The 18,172-nt window shown below is 37.7% G+C and overlaps 1 non-coding gene across 1 annotated transcript; it reads right to left on the minus strand.

The window, feature by feature from the left end:
* Positions 1-17,333: 17,333 nt before the first annotated feature.
* Positions 17,334-17,463, minus strand: LOC127491213 (small nucleolar RNA SNORA70). Its single transcript, XR_007919803.1, has one exon. It is a non-coding gene; the product is annotated as a small nucleolar RNA SNORA70 (small nucleolar RNA).
* Between the last annotated feature and the right edge of the window lie 709 nt (positions 17,464-18,172).

Here is an 18,172-nt window from a genome sequence, read left to right on the forward strand (position 1 = left end):
AATGTAGAAAGTGGACTTCTTTTTGGAGTTCCATTACAATCACTATCCCCAGAAAGCAGTCTAATTGTAGCTCCCTGGAAACGCTCTATTCTCAGAATGTATTGGTTATTTGATTTGACTGAGAGCTTAATTTAACAAGGGGGAAATTAAAAAAAAAAAAAAAGCCCCAGGGCATTACCAAAACAATAACAAACTTCTGGCAGCAATTATGGCAGCAAGAATCTGGCCAGGAATTTAAAAGGCAATGCTAAAGAACCAGAGATCATAGAGGAGCTTGAAAAGTTGTGACATGTTCCTGAGGATATAAAAAGCCATGGCCTTTACAAGGGTCTGTGCATGGCTAGGAAATATGTTGTAAATGAAAATGCACCATTCACTCACCTCCAACTGATATTAAGGCTCTACGCAAGCAGGGCCTTAAGCTAAACCTGTCTTGTAAATTTCATGAAGTTTGAAGGAAATCCTTCTTTCACAGATCTCTGCGCAAAAGTGAAAGACATGCAAGCAAGTAAATTATCCTGATTTAGTTGCAATGCCTTGGGAAGCAAGAACTAAAGTAAAAAGAAGTAAAGTTTAAAAAAAATTTTTTTAAAGCCCATGAGAGTTTCTCAGGCATGGAAAGCCAAGACATTGTGGCAAAAAAAAAAAAAAACAACAACAACAACAAAAAAAAAAACACCCAAATGAAAGATCTCAGCAGAAAGAACTGATCATCAAAGAAGGAGGTACTTTCCTCTGAAGGGAGGAGGGAACTTCTACTTTGACTGTGACCTTGTCTAAATAAGATCGGAGTTGGTGAACTAAAGAGGCTTCCATAGCCTTGGCAACTCATGACAAGAGCCTAGGGTGATTACTGACGTCATAAATAAGAGTGTCAGTTGGTAAATCAACAACGGGAATCACTGTGCACCTACTCTGTATGTAGGACCTCTGTCCTTAATGTGTTGTACTATGCAAATTAACAGTATAACTAGTACTCAAACAGTACATTATACTTTGTGTTTCTGTGTGGGTGCAAACTGTTGAAATCTTTACTTAGTATATACTAAGTTGATCTTCTGTATATACAGATAATTGAAAATGAATCTTCATGAAGAATGTGATGGAGGAGGGATTGGGAGATGGGATGGTTGCAGGTGGGAGGGAGGTTATGGGGGGAAAAGCTGCTATAATTCAAAAGTTGTACTTTGGAAATTTATATTCATTAAATAAAAGTTGAAAAGATAAATAAATAAAAGATTTTTTTTAAAAACCTAAGAGAACTTAATGATCACACACTATTAGGAGTATATAACTAGAGAATTAATCCAGGAAAATCACTGGACAAATGAGCAACAACAAGGGATATCTTATATTAGATTATAGAAAATGTACAGTTTTTACCACTCAAAAAAAAAAAAAAAATAAAGCAGGCATGTAATAAAACAAAATAGGAAAATATGCCACAAACCAAGGTGGTGGAGAAAGAGCCAACATAAAACATAATCCAGAGATCTCAGATTCCAGATTTAGTGGACAAAGACTTTTTAGCAGCTCTTACAAAATAGTTAAGAACGAGAAGAACTATGACAACCATTTCTTCCCAAATGGAGACTATCAACCGAACTGAGCTAGCTGGAGTAGAATGAGAAATTTTAAAAAGGAACTAAATATATACTACTTAATTGAAACATAAGTTCTAGTAAAACTGATACAAAATCCTCTACATAGGTTCAATAACAGATTTGAGTTGGTAGAGAAAACAATCGGCCAACTATAAGAAAGGTAAATAGAGATTATAACATCTAAGCAGCAGAAAGAGAATGACTGCTAAACAATAAAAATCATAAGAGACATATAAGACACCTCCAACCATTCCTATATATGCATAATCAGAGTCTGAAAAAGAACAGAGTAGAACATTATCTGAAAAAAATAATAGCCAAAATCCTTCCAAATTAGAAGAATGACATGAATTTACATACCCAAGAAACTTCACAAACCTAAGTGCACTAAACTGAGAGACATATCACAATAAAACTGGAAAAAATTATAGGCAAAGAAAGCTTTACAAACAGAAAGAAAATGAATAACTTCTCATCAAAACTGATAGAACATGAAACAGTGAAGGAAAAAGATGTTAAACAAAGTTTCTTTATTCAGTCAAACTCTCCTTCAAAAATGGAGAAATTAACTATTTTCCTGTTAAAAACTTGGGACAATCATGCTAACATCCTATCCTACAAGAGATACTGAAGAAAGTTCTTAAATCTGAAATGCAAGAAATTCATGGTAAGTGAATCCACCCAAAAAGGTAGAGTACTAGCAATGGCAATTACATCAGTGTTATGAAAGACACTGTAGACCCTGTTTGTAATTATTTTTTTCTCCCATGTATAAAGACAGCTGTCTAAAGCAATATAATAAAACTGCATCAATGGACATATAAAATCAAAACTGTTATTTGTATGACAAAAATACTACAAAGGGAACAAAGGTATACAGGAGCAAAATTCTTCTATCTTATTGAAATACAGTTAATATTATTCAAAACTGGATTTTTCCAAGTTCAGACACTAATTGTAAACCTCAAAGAAATAACTAAAAACACCATTCAAAACAAAGCTATTAAAAAAACAACAAGGAAACGACAAAGATCACTAGAATAGATGAGGGTTATTTTAAAATTTCATGGGAATATATATTACAAAAAAAACTATTCATGGACTTAATATTTTTGCACCAAAATATACATATTTTCATCCCATTTTTCACAAGCTTTTTGAGTTCCTTCATATCTATTTGACACAAAATAGGCAGGAAGGAAAGAATAGATGAACAAAACACATACAAGACATGTAGAAGATAAATAGTAAAATGACAGACTTGAATCCTACTCTGTTAGTAATTATGTTACTTGTGAAGGGATTTAACATCCCAATTTAAATGCAGAATTTGAAGAATGCATAAATTTTTAAACATATAGGTATGTGATATCTAAAAGAGACAACTTTAAATTAAGGTACAAACTGAAAATAAAAAGATGAATAAAGAAATACTAAAATCAGTAAAAAATAAACTAAGATAAAAATGGACACAATAAAGCACATTTTATAACTAAGTCAGTTACAAAAAATAAATACATTAATAAAATTTATGCACATAACAGCATTATCCCAAAAACACATGAAGCAAAGCCGAATTGAAGGGAAAAATAGAAATTAAAAATAATAGATTTCAATATCTTACTTTCAAGAAACAATAGACTAGCCAGAAGATGAGCAAGACGATTCAGAGTTGAATAACATTTAAACAGACTAGACCCAATAAAAATCTACAGAGCCTGCTCTCCAACAAGATATGCATTCCTCTCCAGAGTACAGAGAACGTACTCCAGGATAGACCATTCAGGCAGAAAAAAGGCAAGCCTTAACAAATTTAAGAAGACTTGAAAAAGTCTTGACTTGAATAAGACTTGAATAATACTTCCACCTGACTATGACAGAATTAAATTAAAAATCAAGAACAGATGAAAATTTGGGAAATTCACAAAAAGGTAAAATTTTAAAAACACATTTGTAAATAGCTAATATAGCAAGTGGAATTCACAGGGGAAATGAGAAAATATGTTGAGACAAGTGAAAAGAAAACACAGCATACCAAAACTTGAGGAATACAGCCAAAGCAATGCTTTGGAGAAATTTACAGCTTTAAGTGTCTATAGTAAAAGGGAAGAGGGATCATAGTTGATAATTTTCTACCTTAAGAAACTAGAAAAAACAGGTAAGTAAATTAATGCAAAAACAAGCAAAGGAAGGAAATAAAGATTGTGTCATTAATAAATAGAGAATAGAAAACAGTATAAAAATGAAAACAAAATCTTAGGAGTAGTAATGTTCTATTAAATGTGGTTTGGAAAGGACAAGCAATTAAAGAAAAATCTAGACATATGAAACTTCACCACAGTTAAACAGAACAGCATCTGGAACATGAAAAGACTATCACAGAAGGGAGTAAGATATTTACAAAGCATAAATAACAAAGGTCTTGTATGCCGAATATATAAAGAACTTAATAACTCAAAAATAAAAGAACAATTCAGTGAAAATGGACAAAGAATTTGAACAGATTTTCCAAAGATACATAAGTGACCATAATCATATGAAAAGATTATAAGGCCGGCGCCGTGGCTGAATAGGCTAATCCTCCACCTAGCGGCGCCAGCACACCGGGTTCTAGTCCCGGTCGGGGTGCCGGATTCTGTCCCGGTTGCCCCTCTTCCAGGCTAGCTCTCTGCTGTGGCCCGGGAAGGCAGTGGAGGATGGCCCAAGTGCTTGGGCCCTGCACCCCATGGGAGTCAAGGATAAGCACCTGGCTCCTGGCTTCGGATCAGCGCGGTACACTGGCCGCAGCACGCCAGCCATGGCAGCCATTGGAGGGTGAACCAATGGCAAAGGGAAGACCTCTCTCTCTCTCACTATCAACTCTGCCTGTAAAAAAAAAAAAAAAAAAAAAAAAAAAAAAAAAAAAGAAAGAAAAGATTATAAGCATCTTTAGTCACTTAGAAAATCCAAATGAATGACTGTTGATGAGCAACTTAATATGTTATCCCTCTTACTAGTTTTTTTTGTCTGTTCTACTTAATACTTTTGGTTGAATACTGTAATCAATACACAATTCTTCTTAAGTGCTAAAACTTAACTGAAAAGTGATCGCTGTTAAATATAAGAGTGGGAATAAGAGAGAGAAGAGATGTGCAATTCGGGACATGCTCAAGCTGACTTACCTCAAACGGTAGAGTTAGAAACATACCAGGGGATTCCAATTCAATCCCATCAAGGTGGCATGTACCAATGCCATCTCACTAGTCCCAGTGATCAATTTCTGTTCACAATTGATCATAATGATAGGACTAAGAACCAAAGGGATCACATAAACAAGAATAGTGTCTGCAAATACTAGCTGATAGAATAAAAAAGGGAGAGAACGATCCAACATGGGAAGTGAGATACACAGCAGACCCATAGAATGGCAGATGTCCTAAACAGCACTCTGGCCTCAGAATCAGCCCTTAAGGCATGTGGATCCAGCTGAAAAGCCCAGGAGAGTATTGCAGGCATGGAAAGCCAAGACACTCTGGAAAAAAAATAAATAAATAAAATAAATAAATAAATAAATGAAAGATCTCTGCAAGTGAGATCCCAGTGGAAAGAATGGGTCATCAAAGAAGGAGGTACCTTTCTCTGAAGGGAGGAGAGAACTTCCACTTTGACCATGGCCTTGTCTAAATATGATCAGAGTCGGTGAACTCAGGGGGCTTCCATAGCCTTGGCAGCTCATGACAAGAGCCTAGGGTAATTACTAATGCCATAAACAAAAGTGTCAATTTGTTAAGTCAACAACAGGAGTCACTGTGCACTTACTCCTCATGTAGGATCTTTGTCCTTAGTGTCTGTACATTGAGATTTAATGCTATAACTAGTACTCAAACAGTATTTTTCACTTTATGTTTCTGTTGGGAGCAAACTGTTGAAATCTTTACTTAATGTGTGCTAAACTGATCTTCTGTATATAAAGAGAATTGAAAATGAATCTTGATGTGAATGGAAGGGGAGATGAGTGGGAAAGGGGAGGGTTGCGGGTGGGAGGGACGTTATGGGGGGGAAGCCATTGTAATCCATAAGCTGTACTTTGGAAATTTATATTCATTAAATAAAAGTCAAAAAAAAGAAAAATCAAAAAAAAGATACTATTTAATAGACATAAACATCACCAAAATGCAAACAAATACAAGTGCCAACTAGAAAAGGGAAAAATAGAAACCCTTAAACACTGTGAGGGTGTAAAATAGTGTAGACACATTGGAAGACAGTTTGGCAGTTCTTCAAAATGTTCATCAGGCAATTATTGCAAGATACCTCAATGCTAGTCCTAGATATACTCAAGAAAATCCAAACATATGTTCACACAAAAACTCATACATTAATGTTCATAGCAGAATTTGGCATGATGTATGATAGGCAAAGAGTGGAAAGAAATATCTCTATCAAATTATGAGTAGATAAACAAAATATAATGTATACATACGATCAAGTATCATTTAGCAATAAAAAAGTATGAAATACTGATAGATATTACAACATGAATGAAGCTTGAATGTATTATGTTAAGTGAAAAAAGCTAGCCACAGAAGACCACATATTGTATAATTCCTTTTATTTGAAGTGTCCTGATTAGGCAAATCCATGGAAACAAAAAATAGAATAATGGTTGCCTGGGGTTGGGGTGGTAGGTTGGCAAATTCCAATGGGGAATCATTGCTAATGAGTATGGGTCAGGTTTTCTTTTGAGGGTTTTGAAAATGTTCTAAAATTAGATGTTGGGGATGGTTGCACAACTCTGAATATACCCCCAAACTACTAAACTGTAAGATAAACAAATAAGTGTGGTTTGTAAGAAATAACAGAAACAGTAACAAATGCTTGCAGAAACTCAGCCCAATACCACAAAATTTCAAACAGCTTCAAAAAAAGGCAGTGACTGGATTTCAGGGCTTCAAGCCTGAAATCACTTAATACAGCTCCAAACACCCAGAGAGAGTCCAATAAATCTAAATTGATGATTCCGAGTTCCTTGATGTGACAAGGTCCTCTTGAAATCTTATCATCCATGCCTCCGTCCCATAAAATCAAGCCACGGTAAGTGGACTATTTTCAGGGCTGCTTTTAAAGCCATTCAAGGAACAATTTCACAAACTCATTCAGTTATGGTCACTTGATCCAGGTGGGATACTGATTGGCAGGGACAAGAGCTCTTTCTCTGAGTCTTTATAATCAAGACATTGATAAGCAGCACTTGGTCAGAGATGGTGGTGGAGTAAAAGAGGAGAAAGTGCAGCTCAGTTCTCCCAGAAGCAGTGGAAGGAAGAGGGCAAGGCCAGCAGCAGGCAGAAAGGCAGTAGAGGCAAGAGAAAATAGGATGAAATAGTAACAGAAAAATAAAAGGGTGTATCAGAGACCATGATAAAGCTGGAAAGGTTAGAGAAAGGAGAGTGGAAAAATCAGGAGACTTACGGAAAACAGTGATTGTTTCCTTTTATTTTAACACCCCTACTTTTTTGTCTCCTAAATGTTAATAATTATAGAGCAAAGCAAAACATGTTGGCACTGACGCTATTCTTCACTCAACCAAAAGAAGTAGATGTGCTTTGGAAAGAATATCTGTGTTCTCTCATCCCAAATTCACATGCTGGAGTGCTAATGTTAGAGTATTGAGAAGTGGGGCCTTTGGGAGAAAAATAGCTCAAGAAGTGTAGCCCTTGTGATGAGATCAGTGTCTACAGAAGAAGGAGGAGGGAGGAGAAGGAGAGGGGATGGAGAGAAAGAGGGAGAGGGCTGTTCTGTTCCCACTGTGTAAGGGTTCAACAAGGAAACATCTTACTGCCATTTGTAAACCAGGAAGTAGACCCTCACCAGAAGCCAGACTGACTGGCACATTTATCCTGCATCTACCGAACTCCAGGACTGTGAGTAATTGTTGTTTGTGGTTTACTCATCAATGGTGTATCTATATGTAATATATACACGTACAGCTAAACCAGTGTCCATGGTATATTTGTTATAGCAGCCCCAGACCAAGCTGATCAAACTAGCACTCTATAACACATTACCTGAAGTGATGGGAAAATATATAGAAGAATTGGGTTGCCAGTAATGTTTTTCATTCTTCTACAATGCCACAATGTTGGAATAACAAGTGAATTGCTTGATGTTTTCTCAATAATTAGATGAACATAAATACAAATGATTGTTTTCCAATTTATAAATATTAATGGGACAATAATGATATAAATAAAACAAAAATTACCCATGGTAAATTTGTTATTTACTAAAAACTGAAAGAAACAAAACTTGCTAAAATTTGTTTATTTATTTGAGAGACAGAGCAGAAAAAAAGCTCCCGTCCTGTCTGCAACAGGGTGGACGTACAATCAAGGCTGGGCTAAGGCTAAAGTTGGAAGCTGGGGGCTCAATGCAGGTCTCCCATGTGGATAACAAGGACCAAATTACTTGACCCATCACCGCTGCCTCCTGGATGTGTAATAGAAGGAAGTTAGAGTCAGGATGCAGAACCAGGTACAGAATTCAGGCACTCCAATGTGGAATGTAAGCATCTTAACTCCTATGCTATACGCTTACCCGAAAACAAAACTTGTTATAAAATTTCTATCTGCGATATTTGCTTTGGAATAAATTGATTTTGTGGACCTGATGTCCATGCAACAAAATTTCTAATTGCGGATGCTAAAATTATTGATGTGAATAAAAACCCTGATTAGCAAGACTTCATTTTCATTGAAAATTTTACATGGAAAGTGATTCCAATGAGAATAATTTGACCACAATAAAAATGAACACAAAAATTTTAGGTATGGTTTGAGTGTGCTAAGTAGGAAATTGATTAAGGAATTAAATTGTCTTAAAGGGAAAAGTGCTTCCCAGGAGGGATTTCTTTCCTCCATGCACACTCTTACCCATGTGCTCTGGAGATGTTTCTGAACTGTGCATGCTGACTGTGTAATGAGCCCCTCTAAACCTATTTCTGAGGAATCTTCATGCAATTGCCCCTCTGAAAAACAGTACAAGTTCAAGAGAACAAGCAACCTCTACTCCCTGGGCTTAGAACAAGGGGAACAGATGATCTAATAGGTTTGATTGCCTCTAATTTGTGTGACTAATACAGAGGTTCTAGTCTAAAAGCACCCAGATCTGGCTCTATTCTCATTTTCCTAAGATATTCAGAACAAAATGTACTCTTTTCAAGAGCCAGGTCCTCAGAACTCTCCTCGGGATAGTTTTGAAAGACATACGCAAACGAGGAATAGTTCAGAGTGACCATGAAGCTTGCCAAAGGCCTAAAGAAAATCTAAGTAGCCTAATTAAATTCAGACAGTGGGATAAAAACAGATCTTAAGGACTCTTTCATTTTCCTGTCTGAAGATTTCTTTAAGGAAGGACCACCACTAGAGAAAGATATATTTCTCTTGTCCATTGCTAAGTTAAAAGAAAGAACATGGAAATTTCTTGTTAGCAGCTTCTTGTTAACTCTTCTGGAAGCCAGTCTACCTCCAGAGAAGAGGAAATCTATGTCTCTTTTTGCTATAAACTTTGACAGGGGGAGAGGACATTTAGCCTAGTGGTTAAGATACCTGTGTCCCATATCAGAGTACCAGGGTTCTGTTCCTGTCTCCACCTCCTGACTCCTACTTCCTGCTAATGCAGACTCTAGGAGGTAGCAGAGATGGTTTAAGTAATTGGGTCCTGCCACACATGTGGGAGACCTGGATTTGTCCTTGACCCAGCCCTGGTCACTGTGGGAATTTGGGGGAGATGGCAAATGGGAGCCTGCTCTCCTTTCAAATAAATTTAAAAAAAAATCTTTAATTGACTAGAGCACATACTCTTTCCCTGCCACTGCTCTACATCAGAAACAATGATTTCTTTCTAGCTCTGCATGGTAGAGATTGAAAAACCTGTCCCATCCTGGGCTATAGACTAAATAGATGCATTTTTCTGCATTTGTGCCATGTTCTCCAATAAACTTTTGTATAAAATAAAGCTTATATTCTGATGACCATCCTGACTTCCATTTCTCAGGTGGTTCCAGGGAAGAGAAGGGTATTACTTATTAACTATTCAAGTCCCAACTTGAACCTCAATTTTTCCTCCCTCTCTTTAGCTATCTTTTTTCATGGAAAATGAAACTTTTAGAATTTTTGTATATAGTTTGCATGTGTGTGGGTATGTGAGGGTGTAGTTTTTGTTTGTTTTTATACTTATTTTTATGCAAAAGAAATAAGTATTTGAGATGCAGCTGTATTTTGGAGATCTTGTAGAATTTAAAAATCAGGAAGCTTCTTTAAATTTGGAGCACATAAAATTCAAAGGAAGAAAAGAGGGATACAGACAATGAAAAGAAGCTGGGGTGGTAGGAGAAGTAGCAGAGAAACATGTATTTTCCAGGAATAGGCTCCTGTCATGTACAGAGGACACTGCACACAAATGGGACATATTTTAACATGTATTCTGAGGGTGATATAAAATAATGCTCTTTGGCATGTCTCTTCTTAAAAATCTCAGAGCACACTCTCGTATTTCTCATGGAACAGATTTGGAAAATTGATTTTGATTCTCATGAAACTTACCTTTTAAACACAATGTACATTATTAGTAGTATAATTACTGTTAAAACAGATTGGTAGATTTTCTGTGTCCCCGGACTATATTGGAGTTAGTCAATAATATAATAGAAAGTGTTCTAAAAGGGAATTATTTGTACTCCAGAGATTACATTTCTATTTATGCTTATATTTTCCATTAACTCAAGAGGCACCAAAATTGATACTGCATTTAAGTATAGAAAGCAAAAGAAAACATTTGAGAAATAAAAGGAAAAAACCTCTGAGGCATGAAAATAAAAAATGCTTCTTTGGCTGTACTGAATGGCCCTGAAAGACTGTGAAGGAGGTAAAATTGGTCTTTCACCTTTCACTTCTGAGTCCTCCTTAGGCATCTTCTGGTTTCCTGTCAGTCTTTTGGGGCTTTGAACTTGACCTGGCTTGGCTGACACAAGAAGAAAGTAATGCTATTCACAGTTTCACAAACATCCAGTCTATTTGTCTTGCTTTCACATGTCCTCAAGAATGAGCTGAAATGCATCCTTCTCTGAGTTAGAATATTTTGCTTCACTGAAATGCTCTTCTATTTCTACACTTTTTTGGTAGACTAGAGGGAAGACTAGATACAGTGCCTTAGCCAAAAGGATAAATTTTAGATTTAGCAGAAGTCAGTGAAGGAGTGCCTTCTCATGACCCCATAATCAACACTAACACATTGTTCTGCCCTATCTTAGCCTAGGTCTAGCCTTATCATGACTGTTGCAGTCTGACAGAAATTGAGAGACATAAGCCCCATACCTGGGTAGTCCTACCCACAAGAAGATCATCCCTATTCACCCATATCTAATGCAAAGTTTTACTGGCATTATTAACAGGCTCTGAGCCAATTTACTGATCAATTTCATTTTTCTCATTGTTGTTGTCAACAGACATTGGTTATCCCTAGAATAATGCACATTGTTCTAAATGCTATGATTTCTTCTTTCTCCTGGAGGACATTTTAATGTATGAAGAATTAGCTAAAATCTAAAAATGAAAGAGAAACAGAAGAGAATAAAAGTAATCAGTAATTGGTCCCTAATATGAAAGCTGTGTAGACTTTTCTCATCCTTTTCTAATGTCAAAAATCATATGTCACTAAAATATGCAGAAACATGTTTGTATACACACACTGAAAGGAAAAAAAAGACGGTGATGATGATAAATTACATCTAGAAATATATATATATATATATATGGCATCTGTTTTTTAGATCTTTATCCAGACCTATATACATGGACACAAATGTTAAAATTCTTAATAGCAGAGCTTAATATATTCAATATAAGAAATGTGTAATAGCCGGCGCCGTGGCTCAATAGGCTAATCCTCCACCTTGCGGCGCCGGCACACCGGGTTCTAGTCCCGGTTGGGGCGCCGGATTCTGTCCCGGTTGCCCCTCTTCCAGGCCAGCTCTCTGCTATGGCCAGGGAGTGCAGTGGAGGATGGCCCAGGTGCTTGGGCCCTGCACCCCATGGGAGACCAGGAAAAGCACCTGGCTCCTGGCTCCTGCCAGGATCAGCGCGGTGTGCCGGCTGCAGCGGCGGCCATTGGAGGGTGAACCAGCGGCAAAGGAAGACCTTTCTCTCTCTGTCTCTCTCTCTCACTGTCCACTCTGCCTGTCAAAAATAAAAAAAAAAAAAAAAAAAAAAAAAAAAAAAAAGAAATGTGTAATAGGTTTGATTTTATGGAGTCCAATTGATTGAATGTCTTTTAGGACTTTCTTACCATATCACTTGAAGTTCCAGGTTCACATGTGGATTTCATGTTTGCAGAGTTGCAGCAATCTTAGGTAAAATCCAGACAAGAGCAACAACCTTCACTGAGATTATTAAGTGAGGAGATTTCAAGACTAAACACAAATAGCTGAGGAAAAATGTAAGCCTAGACCTAACTTAATTTGTAAGCCCCGAAGTAATGTGGGATTAGTTAACCTAGTACAAATGAGTTTTCCAAAATGACTTTATCTTTAGCCTGAATAACGGGAAATGAGTAAGCACAGAACATGTTGAGATCTGAATCACTGGTCAATAAAACAGTTTTCTCAAGAAGTATATAATACTGAACACATTTTAGACAAATTAGACACTGACGCAGACTGCATTCCTGGGATGCAACCCAGTGTTCCTGGATAGTATAGTATATTGGACAGCTAAGAAAAGCCTCATACCTTATTTGTGATGCATTTGTCTTTCCACTTAAGTAGCATACTGTTTTGTTTAAGGTGAAATATACTTAAGTACTATGCAGAGGAAGAAAGGACATTCTTGAAAAAAGAGCAAATACCTTTTTTTTTTTTTTTTTTTGACAGGCAGAGTGGACAGTGACAGAGACAGAGAGAAAGGTCTTCCTTTGCCGTTGGTTCACCCGCCAATGACTGCCGTGGCCGCCGGTGCATCGCGCTGATCCGAAGCCAGGAGCCAGGTGCTTCTCCTGGTCTCCCATGTTGGTGTAGGGCCCAATGACTTGGGTCATCCTCCACTGCACTCCCAGGCCACAACAGAGAGCTGGCCTGGAAGAGGAGCAACCAGGACTAGAACCTGGGGTGCTGGCGCCACAGGCAGAGGATTAGCCTATTAAGCTGCGGCGCCGGCCCAGGAGATACGTTTTAATACACATGTCTGCTGACCTAAAGGCATTTGAGAACTTGTCTGGTTTCCAGAGGTTACCTGGAAGCCACGATGTGCTCCTGATTTCAAAGGCAAAAAGTTCAGTACATGATGATAGAAGGGGGACAAACTTTTGCCATGTTAGTGTAGCTTTGACTCAATGCTTCTGGTATACTTACTCTGGTATACAGGCTGGTCCAGATTCTGGAGCCCTAGAGAACCAACCTTCTTCCTAGCTCAATCTTCTATTCCCGGCTTTATGCCTTGATTTCCCTCAAACTCTCAGTTAAGAGTCCTGTTTTTGTTTGTTTGTTTGTTTTTAGATTTACTGTATTCATTTGAAAGACAGAGTTACAGACAGAAGTAGAGACAGAGAGAGAGAGAGACGATGGGGGGGGGGGTGTCTTCCATCCACTTGTTCACTCCCCAAATGCTGCAACAACCATAGGTGAGCTGATCAAAAGCCAGAAGCCAGGAGCTTCTTCTATGTTTTCCCACCTGGGTAAAGAGCCCAAGAACTTGGGCCATCCTCTGCTGCTTTCCTAGGCACATTAGCAAGGAGCTGCATTGGAATTAGAGCAGCTGGGGTTCAAACTAGTGCCCATATGGGTTGCTGGCATTGCAGGTGGGGACTTTTAACCTGCTGTACCACAACACCAACCTGGAGACTCTTGCTATTACTGTATAAACTGCAATAAAGATTAAATGAGATCATGAGTGTAAGATGTTGTCTTTTTCAAAAGATGAAATTCAAATGGCCAACAGACACATGAAAAAATGCTCAGGATCACTAGCCATCAGGAAAATGCAAATCAAAACCACAATTAGGTTTCACCTCACCCCAGTTAGAATGGTTCTCATACAGAAACCCAAAACAATATATGTTGGCAAGGATGTGGGGAAAAAGTTATCCTAACTCACTATTCATAGGAAGTCAAACTAGTATAGCCATTGTGGAAGAGAGTACAGAGATTCGTCAGAAATCTGAAAAAAGATCTAAAATATGACCCAGGATTTCCACTCCTGGGAATCTAGCCAAACAAAATAAAATCAGCCTCTGAAAGAGTTATATGTACCCTAATGTTTATTGTAGCTCAAGTCACAATATCTAAGATATGGAATCAACTCAGATGCCCATCAACCAACGACTGGATAAGAAAATGTGCTATATATGTACTAGGGAATACTATTCAACCATAAAAAAAGAATGAAATCTTGGCTTTCTCAACAAAATAGATGCAACTGGATACCATTATATTAGTGAAATAAGTCAGTTCCAAAAAGACAAATACTATATGTTTTCCTTTATCTGTGCTAACTAAGAGTACAAAAAAATTTAATGTATATGAGCAAAATTGGCATTTTTAGAATTGATTATTATTTACAGCCCTTGTGCCTACTGTTAAGGAACAATGTTTTTTTCTTCCTAAGGTTTGTTGAGTTATTTACTTAGTGGAGGGTTAATCTTATGATTATAAAGCAGACTGAAGTATTTCATTGTAAAAATCAAAAGGAAGAAAAAGAAAGGAATGAAGAGAGAAGAGGGTGGGAGTGTGGGCAAGAGGGATATAAGGGTGGGAAATATCACTATGCTCCTTAATCTGTACAGATGAAACACATGAAATTTGTTGAGAATTGGAATAAGAGAGGGAAGAGATGTGCAATTCAGGACATGCTCAAGCTGACTTACCTCAAACAGTAGAGTTAGAAACATACCAGGGGACTCCAATTCAATCCCATCAAGGTGGCATGTACCAATGCCATCTCACTAGTCCCAGTGATCAATTTCTGTTCACAATTGATCATAATGATAGGACTAAGAACCAAAGGGATCACATAAACAAGAATAGTGTCTGCAAATACTAGCTGATAGAATAAAAAAGGGAGAGAACGATCCAACATGGGAAGTGAGATACACAGCAGACCCATAGAATGGCAGATGTCCTAAACAGCACTCTGGCCTCAGAATCAGCCCTTAAGGCATGTGGATCCAGCTGAAAAGCCCAGGAGAGTATTGCAGGCATGGAAAGCCAAGACACTCTGGGGAAAAAAAAAAAGAACCTAAATGAAAGATCTCCGCAAGTGAGATCCCAGTGGAAAGAACGGGTCATCAAAGAAGGAGGTACCTTTCTCTGAAGGGAGGAGAGAACTTCTACTTTGATCATGGCCTTGTCTAAATATGATCAGAGTTGGTGAACTCAGGGGGCTTCCATAGCCTTGGCAGCTCATGACAAGAGCCTAGGGTAATTACTGAGGCCATAAACAAGAGTGTCAATTTGTTAAGTCAACAACAGGAGTCACTGTACACTTACTCCTCATGTAGGATCTTTGTCCTTAGTATGCTGTACATTGAGATTTAATGCTATAACTAGTACTCAAACAGTATTTTTCACTTTATGTTTCTGTTGGGAGCAAACTGTTGAAATCTTTACTTAATGTGTGCTAAACTGATCTTCTGTATATAAAGAGAATCGAAAATGAATCTTGATGTGAATGGAAGGAAGAGGGAGTGGGAAAGGGGAGGGTTGCGGGTGGGAGGGACATTATGGGGGGAAGCCATTGTAATCCATAAGCTGTACTTTGGAAATTTATATTCATTAAATAAAAGTTAAAATATATATATATATAAGAAGATACTATGTTAGCCTTCAGTAGAAGCATTATAACTTTGTTTTTTTCAAAATTGGTTATTTAAATTTTTTATATCATTTCATATATTTTTATATAAATATCTGCAATTATTTTTCCCCAAAGAGACCTTTTATTTAAGGAATACAAATTTCATAAGTACATGATTAGGAATATAGTGATTCTTCCCACCACACCCTCCCTCCCACCCACACTCCCATCCCTCTTCCTCCTCCTTCTCCCATTCCCAGTCCCATTCTCCATTAAAATTCATTTTCAGTTAACTTGTACACCGAATACCAACTCTATACTAAGTAAAGATTTCAACAATTTGCACACACACACACACACACAAAAACTGTTTCAGAACAAGTTTTACAGTTAACTCTCATAATACAATTCATTGAGGACAGAGGTCCTGCAGGGGAAGTTACTGCACAGTGACTCTTGTTGTTAATTTAACAATTAACACTCTTATTATGATGTTTGTGATCACTCAAGGCTCTTGACAGGAGTTGCCAAGACTATGGAAGCCTGTTGAGTCCACAATCTCCGTCCATATTTAGACAAGGCCATAAGCAAAGTGGAAGTTCTCTCCTCCCTTCAGAGAAAAGTATGTCCTTCTTTAATGGCCACTTCTTTCCACTGGGGTCTCACAGAGATTCTTCATGTAGAACATTTTTTGCCACAGTGTCTTTGCTTTCCATTCCTGAAATGCTGTCATTGGCTTTTCAGCCAGATAAGGATGTTTTAAGGGCTAATTCTGAGGTCAGAGTGCTACTTAAAGCAATTGTCATTCTATGAGTCTGCTGTGTGGAGTGATTCCCATGTTGGAACTTTCTCTCCTTTATAATTCTATTGTTGATCCTATTTACATGATCACTTTAACACTTAATCCTATCTATATGTTCACTTTAACACTTAATATGCTTACTTTTTTTTTTTTTTTTTTACAGGCAGAGTGGATAGTGAGAGAGAGAGACGCAGAGAGAAAGGTCTTCCTTTGCCGTTGGTTCACCCTCCAATGGCCGCCGCTGCAGCCGGCGCACCGCGCTGATCCTGGCAGGAGCCAGGAGCCAGGTGCTTTTCCTGGTCTCCCATGGGGTGCAGGGCCCAAGCACCTGGGCCATCCTCCACTGCACTCCCTGGCCATAGCAGAGAGCTGGCCTGGAAGAGGGGCAACCGGGACAGAATCCGGCGCCCCAACCGGGACTAGAACCCGGTGTGCCGGCGCCGCAAGGTGGAGGATTAGCCTATTGAGCCACGGCGCCGGCTCTTAATATGCTTACTTTAACAATTAAGATGGTATTTTTTACCACCCAGCTTAATGGCAAGTTTTTCAACTGTACCCTTAGATGTGTCTGTAGAAATATTTGCAGAACTATACAGCTTTACAGTTAAAAACTTCCTCCTCACTCTCACTCCCACTCTTATTTTTTCTGAGAAGCCCTATAATTTTATATCTTTATATCAACTTTGGAATCAGTTTATCAGTTTCTTTAAAAATGCCTGCTGTGGTTTCAATTGAGTTTGCTTTTATTCTCTATGATAATTTAAGAGAGTTGATGTCATAAAAGTATCATCATCCATGTTCAAAAAAATAAGATGTTTTAGTCCAGTTTAAGTTGCTAAAGCAGAATACCCAAGATTATATAATTGGTAAAGAACAGCAATTAATTTCTTACAGTTCTGGAGTCTGGGGAGTCTTAGGTCCTGGGGCTCATATCTAATGAGGATTTTCTTTCTGCATCAGCATATGATAGAGGGCAGGTAGGCTAGTGACCATGAGAGAGAGAGCTGAACTGTAATGCTCTGTGCCTTTCCAAAGGTGGTTAACATACTTTGTATAGAACTTAGATTGTAAAACAGGCGGTCAGAGACAGGAGCATCCATTGGACAAGGTTGTGTCCAATGATGTTTATGCACATGTAAGTAACAGGCTGCCTACATTACCTAGGGGGCTTTTGTTTACAGCCATTGCATATTGAGCCCAATAAGGAAAGAACCCCAACTGATTTAATTAGCTGCAGGATTATGTGAGATTTCTTGTGTGGTATTTTCACTTCTACCAACAATGGAAAATTCATTAAAGCCTGAAGATCAGTTGGTAGTCAAAACTCTGCCTTAGTTGTAATGCTACCTTAAAATTTTAAGTTAAAAATTTTAAATACACCCATGCAAACATAAGCATACTTGAGAAAGCTTAAAGAAATGTAATTAAAAGATAAGTTTATTTTGGTGCAAAAAACTTTGAAACCCAGGCATAGTTTTTCAATAATACACATTTTGCGTTAACATTTTGAAGACCCCCACATAACATATCTTATGTAAAAAATCTCCCAAGAAAGATGCCTTCTATTTTTACCAAATTCTTTTTCTCTATCTATGAAGAGACTAACCTTATTATAAACCCCAGGAGTATTCTATCTTTCCCACAGAGGAAGGAGGACAAAAAGATAAATTTCTAGGAATGGTTTTGCACACCAATGACAGGCAGAGATTTCTAAAGGAAGATTTCCAACCTGTTAATAGTTTTCAATACACAACAGCTGCAATCCATGAAAGAGATAAATATTCATGGCACAAAGCATTTATAGGTATCAAATGTATATTCATGAACAAATGTTTTCCCCTGCCTTTAACAGCATTTGCTGCACAGTCAGTGAAGAATGGACCAACTTTTCCCTGACTGCTACTGTTGAGTCTCTACTGCTGTATCTGCTGAATATCAGTTCTGCA

The sequence above is a fragment of the Oryctolagus cuniculus genome, chromosome 11 (genome assembly GCF_051225735.1).
Source record: "Oryctolagus cuniculus isolate XC-2025 breed Fujian yellow rabbit chromosome 11, ASM5122573v1, whole genome shotgun sequence".
Lineage (NCBI taxonomy): Eukaryota > Metazoa > Chordata > Mammalia > Lagomorpha > Leporidae > Oryctolagus > Oryctolagus cuniculus.